We start from the raw sequence: 9,466 nt of genomic DNA, 5'->3' as shown, positions 1-9,466 counted from the left end.
CACACAGCCCACAAAGGGATGCACCAAGAGTGTCCACCTCAAGTAACTGGAGAGGCTTACCACTGGGCCCTATAGGACTTTTGGCACACAAAACCACTCTATCAACTCAGGGAAGCAGCCAAAATGCAGAGACAAAGAAGCAGGTCACAAATGAAAGAAATGTAGGAAAACAAATGACTGGATATAGAATTCAAAACCACAGTTAAAAGGTTTTTCAAGAATTTTCTAGAAAAGGCTGATAAAAAAAAAAGTGAGACCCTTGAGGATATGAAAAAGGACCAACTAGAAACTAAACATACACTGACACTGACTGAAATAAAAAATAATATACAGAGATCCAACAGCAGACTAGAGGATCGCAAGAACCAAGTCAAAGATTTGAAATACAAAGAAGCAAACAAACAAAACAAAACACCCAACTGGAAAAGAAAAAAAGAATCCAAAAATATGAAGATAGTGTAAGGAGCCTCTGAGACAACAAGCATACTGAATTATGGGAGTGCCAGAAGAGGAGAGAGAGCAAGATACTGAAAACCTATTTGAAGGAAAATTGACAGAAAACTTCCCCTACCTGGTGAAAGAAATAGACTTACAAGTCCAGGAAGCACAGAGAATCCCAAACAAGAGGAATCCAAAGAGGACCACACCAAGACACATCATAATTAATATGCCAAGAGCAAAACACAAAGAGAGAATATTAAAAACAACAAGAAAAAAACAGTTAGTTACCTACAAGGAATTACCCATATGACCATCAGCTGATTTGTCAACAGAAACTATGCAGGCCAGAAGGGAGTGGCAAGAAATATTCAAAGTGATGAATAGCAAGAAACTATAAATAAGATTACTATACCCAGCAAATCTATCATTCAGAATTAAAGATTAGATAAAGAGCTTTACAGATAATAAAAAGCTAAAGGAGTAATATATGAAATGCTGAAAGGTATTCTTTAAGAAGAGGAAGAAGAAGATAAAAATTATGAACAACAAATACATATATATCAAGAAGTGAATCTAAGAATCAAGTGAATAAAAAATCTGATGAACAGAATAAACTGGTGAATATGATAGAATCAGGGGTATAGAAAGGGAGTGGACTGACAATTCTTGAGGGAAAGGGGTGTGGGGAGTGTTGGAAAAGACTGGACAAAAATACACCTATGGATGAGGACAGCAGTGTGGGGGTTAAGGATAGAAGGTAGGGTGGGAACTGAGTAGAGGGGAGCTATGGGGGCAAAAAGGAACAATTATGATAATCTGAACAATAAATATATTTTTTAAATGACATAGAACCCTGGTTACAGTGTCATTCCATACACCAAATCATCGTGGGTTCAGTTCCCAGCCAAGGGCATGTACCTGGGTTGTGGGTTCTTTACCTGTCCATAGTCAGGGTGCATGCAGGAGGCAACCTATCAATGTGTCTGTCACATTGATGCTTCTCTCTCTGTCTCTCTCTCTCTCTCTCTCTCTCTCTCTCTCTCTCTCTCTCTCTCTCCTGCCCCTTTCTCCCTTTCATTCTCTCTGAAAATCAATGGGAGAAAAAATACCAAGCTGAGGATTAACAACAACAAAATAAATAAATAAATAAATAAATAAATAAATAAATAAATAAAAAATGAATGTAAAACCATAAAAAAGAATTAGTCAGAAATAAAATAATAACTGAAATAAAGAATACAATGGAAGAAATCAAGAGATGATTAAGCAGGGGTTCAAAATAGCAATTTAGAAAGTAGCATAAAACTCCCAATTAGAGCAGCAAAAATCCAACAGAATTTTAATAATGGAGGATAGTTAAAGGTATCTCTGGGACGATAAGTAGTATAACAATCCTATCTAATAAAGAGAATATACTAATTGACCATCACTCTGTCACAAAGATGGCTACACCCACAGCTGAGGCCAAGTTCCCTTAAGGAGCCTTAATGAGCAATCAGCAGGTACCTGAGGCTATGCCCTCCCCTGCCCCCATGGGGCTTGACAGGGGACCTCAGGACATGGCCCCCGTTCTGGCTTTAGCCTGGGGGACCTCAGCCTGCACCTCCTGCCTTGGCACCAGTCTGGGGGACCTCAGGTCATGCTTCCGACCTGGCAGGGCTTGACTAGGGACCTCAGGAAGTTCTCCCTGCCCTGGAGTCAGGCTTGGGGACCTCAGGTATTGACCCCTGCCCAAGTGCCAGGCCAGGGGACCTCAGGCCACAATCCCCTGCCTAACGGGACTTGATGGGTGACCTCAAGGTGCACTGCCCATCCTGGTGCTGGACTAGGGGACCTTAGGTTGCTTCCCCCATTCCAGCACCAGGCCGGGGGCCTCAGGCTATGCCCCACACCAAATGGGGCTTGACAGGGAACTTCAAGGTGTGCCCCCCATCCTGGCACAAGGCCAAGGTCCTCAGGCCACAACCCCTAGCCCAGCACCAGGCCAGGGGACTTGAGGCTGCACCCCCTTGCCTGGTGGGGCTTGACAGGGGATTCATTATTCTAACAGGCCATTCCCCCCATCCTGGAGCTGGGCCAGGGGACCTGAGGCTCTGCCTCCTGCCTGTCGGGGCTTAACAAGGGTGGGACTGGCAAGGTCTGGAACCAGCCCAATGGGGCTGGGCAGCCAGGTCTGGATTTCACACGATTTTGAGGCACATGTGGGTGGGCAGGGACTTGACTCTGTGTCCCCTTTTAATTTGCACAAATTCCGTGCACCAAGTTACTAGTATACATATGATAGGGATTCCAGAGGAGAAGACAGCAATGGAATGAGAATCTATTTGAAGAAATGATAGAACTTTTCTAACTGGGTGAATGAAAAAGGCATTCAAGTCAAGGAAGTGTAGACAGTTCCAAACAATATTAACTGAAAGAGGACCACACCAAGATACATAATAATAAAAATGGCTACAGTTAAAGACAAAGAACATCTTAAAAAGAGAAAGTGAAGTCAGTTATCTACTAGGGAACTCCAGTAAGACTATCAGCTGATTTCTCAGAAAAATTTAAGGCTGGGGGATTAGCACAAAATATTCAAAGTGATGGAAAGCAAGTATTTAAAACAACACTAATCTAGTCAGCAAGGCTATAATTTATAATTAAAGAAAAATTAAAAAGATTTTAAGACAAGAAAACCTAAAGGAGTTCATTACCACCAAGTAAGCATTATGAGAAAATTTAAAGAGACTTCTTTAAGAAGAAAAAAGAAAACAAACAAAAGGAACATAGTTAACTATACCTAATAAAAGAGTAACATGCTAATTGACCATACCTTTGTGATGCCCACCAACCAATCAGGAGTGAGTATGCATATTGACCCAACAAAGATGGTGGGTTAATTTGCATAAGTGGGCACTGAGCAGCCAGAGGAGGGGCAGGATGCTTGCTTCATTACCATGGTGACAACACAGCGTTCCACCCCACCCCAGCCACTCTGGGCCTCTGGGCAGAGTGGGAAGGCAAAAGGTGGCTCTGAGCCAGAGGGGAAAGGAAGCTCTGGGTTGTAGTGGAAAGGCGGCTCCTGCCAGAGCAAAGGCAGTGCTGGCAGCCAGGGGAAGGAAGGCCCATGCTTGCATGAATCTTCATGTATCGGGCCTCTAGTAAAGAATAATATGGCAATAACCACTTTAAAGATAAATGCTCCAGTCAAAGCATATGTAGCTGAAAGCATAAGAAAACAAGCATCTTATATATGCTATTTATATGAAGGTATTTCACAGAAGTGGAAATAAGAAAAAGCTGGGGCAGTAATACTTATATCAGACAAAGTAGACTTTAAAACAAAGGAGCAATCCAAGAAGAGAATTTAATCCTTGTACACACTTATGTACCCAAATATATAAAGCTATGCCTCATGGACATTTGGAAGAGATCAACAGTAGTACAATCATAGTTGGGGATTTCAACACCCCATTTAATCAATAGATAGATATTGCAGACAGAAAATTCACAGGGAAACAGCAGTCTTAAATGACATACTATTACAGTTAGAATTAATTAATATCTTCAGAGAATTTCACCCACAAGCTGCAGAATATACATTCTTTTTAAGACACATGAAATATATCTAGGATAGAACATATATTAGCACACAAATCAAGTCTCAATAAATTTAAGAAGATTGAAATCATTTTATGCATTTGCCCTATCAACAATGGCATAAAACTAGAAATCACAAGGAAAAAAACAACAACAACAACAACAAAAAAAAAAAAACAGCACACTGAAAACCACATGGAAGTTAAATAACATGTTATGCTCTAGCTGGTTTGGCTCACTAGATAAAGCATCAGCCTGTGGACTGAAGGGTCCAGGATTCAGTTCCAGTCAAGAGCACATGCCTAGGTTGCAGGCTCAATCCCCAGTTGGGGGCATGTATGAGGCAGTCAATCAATGATTTCCTCTCATCATTGATATTTCTCTCTCTCTCTCTCTCTCTCTCTCTCTCTCTCTCTCTCTCTCTCTGTCTCTCTTTCTTATTCTCTGAAATCAATAGGAATATATTAAATAAATAAATAGATAGATAAATAGATAAATAAATAAATAACATGCTACTAAACAATGAATGGGTTAACAGTGATGTCAAGGGAGAAATCAAAAGATACCTTGAAACAAATGAAAATGAAAACACAACAAGCCCAAATCTATGGACACCAGAAAAGCAGTCTTAGGAGGGAAATTCATAGCATTACAGGAAGAAACAAGAAAAACTAAAGAAACAAGAAAAACCTCAAACACCTAACCTTACACCTAAAGTAACTAGAAGAATAACAACAAACAACACCTAAAGTGAGTAGAAGAAAAGAAATGATAAATATCAGTGCAGAAATAAACAAAATAGAGTCTAAAAAAACAAGACAAAGGTAAATGAAACCAAGATTTGGTTCTTTGAAAAGATAAACAAAATTGACAAACATTTCTTCTTGACAGTCTTCAAGAAAAAATAGAGAGGACCCAAATAAATAGGATCAGAAATGAAAAATGAGAAGTAACTGACCACAGAAATACAAAGGATTATAAGAAAAATATTACAAACAACTATATGCCAACAAATCAGAGAATCTGGAAGAAATGGATAAGTTTCTAGGAACATACAATGTCCCAAAACTGAATAAAGAAGAAAGAGAAAATCTTGGAGGAGCCAAGATGGCAGCCAGCAGGATGGCAATGAAGGAGAGAGTGTGAGTGAGGGAGGGAGTGAAAGGGGACTGTGTGGAGGTATTGTGTGTGTGTGTGTGTGTGTGTGTGTGTGTGTGTGGGTGAGTGTGGCAGTTAGATCCTGTGGGAGTCTCAGCGACTGGCATACTTGGCTCTCCTAGATGAGGAACCCCCACTACTGCTGCAAACACTCCTGGGGATCTGGCACTCACACAGAAACCATGTCATCTTGAATGATAGAGCTGCTGTGACTAGGAGCCCAGCCTCATTACCACCCAGACTGGCCTCAGATGCAACCCAAGACTCTATGGCCACTCTGGCTATGATCTGCTACTGTAGTTACAGACCCATGGAAACCAGTACTTCAGCCTTCTTGGCCACAGGCTCCTGTGAGTCCTAGAGTGCATTCCCCTCCCATAAACCTAGCATAGCATCACAAGCCCTATGTGTCCTGGCCCCTGGGCTCTCCCATGACTCTTGGTATGTGTGAGGCTCCTGCTGACTCACTGTAGTCATGTGTCCTGGCACCTGAGCTCTCCCATGATTCTTGGCATGTGGGAGTCTCCTGATGACCCACTGTGGCCACACATCCTGGTACCTGAGCTCTCCTGGAACTCTTGGGATGCATGATGCTCCTGCCAACCCACCACTGTGGCACAAGCCCCACATAACTCGGCACCTGGACGCTTTGGTGATAGTAAAAATGGGGAAGACAAAGAAAAACATCTAAAGGAAAGAAAAGGAGGAATTGTCAGAAAAGGAACTAAATAAAATGGAGGCATGCAATATGTCAGAAAAATAATTCAAAGTAATGGTCATACAGTTCATAAAACAGATGTATGAGAAAAATCAACAGATTATGTAAGAATCAAGAGGGGCTCACCAATGTCCTGCCTTGCTGCCTGCATGCCCTGCCACTGCTCTGAAGAAATGCTTCGATTACACACACTCCTTTGCCAGAGTAGGCCTGTGTCCAGGGCATTGGCTCCTCATTTCACTCAGGCTTATGCCAAGGATGTAAAATTTGGTGCAGAGGCTCGAGCCATAATGCTTCAAAGTGTAGATCTTTTAGGCAATGCTGTAGCCATTACTATGGAGCCAAAGGGAAGAACAGTGATTTTTGAACAGAGCTGGGGAAGTCCTAAAGTAACAAAAGATGGTGTAAGTGTTGTAAATTCCATTGACTTAAAAGATAAATATAAGTATACTGGAGCTAAACTTGTTCAAGATGTTGCCAATAATAAAAATGAAGAAGCTGGGGATGGAACCATGACTGCTGCTGTGCTGGCATGTTCCATTGCCAAGGAAGGCTTTGAGAAGATAAGGTGCTAATCCAGTGGAAATCAGGGGAGGTGTGATGTTAGCTGTTGTTGCTGTAATTTCTGATCTTAAGCAGCAGTCTAAACCTGTGAAACAGCTGAAGAAATATCTCAGGTTGTTACAATTTCTGAAAATGGAGACAAAGAAATTGGCAACATAATTTCTGATGAAATGAAAAAGGTTGGAAGGAAAGGCATAATCACTGTAAAGGATGGGAAAACACTGAATGATGAATTAGAAATTATTGAAGGCATAAAGTTTGATCAAGGTTATATGTCTTTATACCTTATTAATACAGCAAAAGGTCAGAAATTTTAATTCAAAGATGCATATGCTAAGTGAAAAGTGAATATCTAGTGTTCAGTCCATTGTACCTGCTCTTGAAATTTTCAGTGCTCACTGTAAGCCTCTGGTCATAATTGCTGAAGATGTTAATGGAGAAGCTTTAAGTACATGAATTTTGATTAGGCTAAAATTGATCTTTATTAGCTTGTAGCAGTCAAAGCCCCAGATTCTGGGGACAATAGAAGAACCAACTTAAAGACATGGCTGTTGCTACTGGTGGTGCAGTGTTTGGAAAAAGATTGACTGTCAATCTAGAAGACAGTCAATCATGGCTTAGGAAAAGTTGGAGAGGTCATTGTGATCAAAGATCATACCATGTACTTGAAAGGAAAAGGTGACAAGGCTCAGATTGAAAAACATATTTAAGAAATCATTGAGCAGTTCGATATCACAACTAGTGAATGTGAAAAGGAAAAACTAAAGGAATGCCTGGCCAAACTCTCAGATGGGGTAGTTGTGCTGAAGGTTGGTGGGACAAGTGATGTTTAAGTGAGTGAAAAGAAAGACTCAAAGATGCCCTCAACGCTACCAGAGCTGCTGTGGAGGAAGGCATTGTTCTGGGAGGGGGCTGTGCACTGATTTGGTGCATTCCAGCCTTGAACTCATTAACTCCAACTAATGAAGATAAAAAATTGATATAGAAATTATTAAAAACTGAAATTCCTGCAATGACCATTGCTAAGAATGCAAGTGTTGTGGGATTGTTATTAGTTGAGAAAATTATGAAAAGTTCCTCAGAAATTGGTTATGATGCCATAGTTGGAGATTTTGTGATTATGGTGGAAAAAGGAATCATTGTTACAACTAAAGTTGTAAGAACTGCTTTACTATATGCTTCTGATATATGCTTTACTATATGCTGTAACCTCTCTGGTAACAACAGCATAAGTTGTGGTCACAGGAATTCTTAAAGAGGAGAAGGACCCTGGGATTGGTGGGATGGGTGAAATGGGAGGAGGGATGGAAGGTGGCATGTTCAAGCCCTGGAATAGTGCTTTACCAACATTACTGAGAACTGAGAAAAAGCTTAGAGCATCTCCTCTCCTATAACTTCAGAGAAGTCAGTTGAAGGAAATGATTGAAGAAAATCCTGGCTGTTGTTCAAGAAAATCACTCTAACCATCAGTTACTGATTTCAGTTGACAACATACAATAGTTTACTTCTGTAATTGGCCATGCCTACAGATAATTTATTTTGAATTTTTGAATAAAAATACATTTGTACATTCTTGATAATAAGAGCTGTGTATCAACGTACTGCTTTCAACTTAAATCACTGAGGCATTTTTACTACTGTTCTGTTAAAATCAAGATTTTAGTGTTTATCATCACCTGATGAGAAGTAAAGACAGCAATATAGCCTTTCTGTGGAGAGTCAGAATAATTGTGTGGAAAGTAGAGAAATATCCAATTATGTGACCTCTAATAAAAATTTGTTTAAAGTTAAAAAATAATCAAGAGGAAATCAAGAATGATACAGCTACAATAGAAAACATTATGCAGTGTGTCAACAGTAGAATAAATGAAGCAGAGAACCATATTAGTGGTTTAGAAGACAGGGCAGAGAAACAAGCCCAATATGAATACCAACTGTAGAAATAAATTAGAAAGCAAGAAGAGAGCATAATGGAGCTTTGGGGGAAAAATGAAATAAAGTAACATACATATAATAGGAGTGCCAAAAGGACAAGAGGAGGAGCAAGGATTAGAGAACCTATTTGAAGAAATACTAACAAACAGAAAACTTCCCTGATTTGGGGAAGAAAAAGTCACACAAGCACAGGGAGTTCCAAACAAGATGAACCCCAAAAGACCTATATAAAGACAATTCATAATTATAATGGCAAATATCAATGACAAAGTAAGAACCTTAAAGGCTGCAAGGGAGAGACAGAGAGTTACCTACAAAGGACATCCCATTATATTATCAAATGATTTCTTAACAAAAACACATCAGGCCAGAAGGGAATGGAATGAAGTATACAAAGTGATGAAAAGCAATTCAGCAAAGCTATTATTCAAAATGGAAAGGGAAATCAGGAGAGTCACAGACAAAAAAAGGTCTGAGAGTTTATCGCTACCAAGCCCAAAATTCAATAAATGCTAAAGGGACTGTTGTAAAAACAAGAAATAGAAAGGGAAGAAAGAACATAGGCATAAAGAATAGAAAAGGCTACAAATAAATACCTATCAATAATAACCTTAAATGCGAATGCTCCAATAAAAAGACATAAAGTGGCTGAATGGATAAGAAAACATAACCCATATACATGTTATATACAAGAGACCCACTTCAGAACAAGGGACTCACACAGACTTAAAGTGAAGGGATGGAAAAATGTATTTCAGGAAAATGGAAATGAGAAAAAAAGCTGGGATAGCAATACTTATATCTGACCTCAAAGTGAAGGCCATAACAAGAGATGAGGAAGGCCACTTCATAATACTAAAGGCATCAATAAAACAAGAGGATATAACTCTGATATATATATAAAATGCAAGAGCAGCAAATATTTAAAAATAATAATAAACTCTGGGAGATATCAACAGCAATATAGTCATAGTAGGGAACTTTAATACCCAATTGACATTAGTGGATAAATCCTCTAGAAAAAAAAAAATCAGCAAAGAAACAGGAATCCTAAATGACTCACTAGAA

At 39.6% G+C, this 9,466-nt stretch overlaps 1 pseudogene across 1 annotated transcript; it reads left to right on the top strand.

The window, feature by feature from the left end:
* Positions 1-6,072: 6,072 nt before the first annotated feature.
* Positions 6,073-7,857, top strand: LOC311621781 (60 kDa heat shock protein, mitochondrial-like; annotated as a pseudogene). The gene has a single exon. The product of its transcript is annotated as a 60 kDa heat shock protein, mitochondrial-like (transcript).
* The last annotated feature ends 1,609 nt before the right edge of the window (positions 7,858-9,466 follow it).

This window comes from Pipistrellus hanaki (genome assembly GCF_964339955.1).
Source record: "Pipistrellus hanaki genome assembly, chromosome: 4".
NCBI classification, from domain to species: Eukaryota; Metazoa; Chordata; class Mammalia; order Chiroptera; family Vespertilionidae; genus Pipistrellus; species Pipistrellus hanaki.
This window is presented reverse-complemented; position numbering and strand designations above follow the sequence as displayed.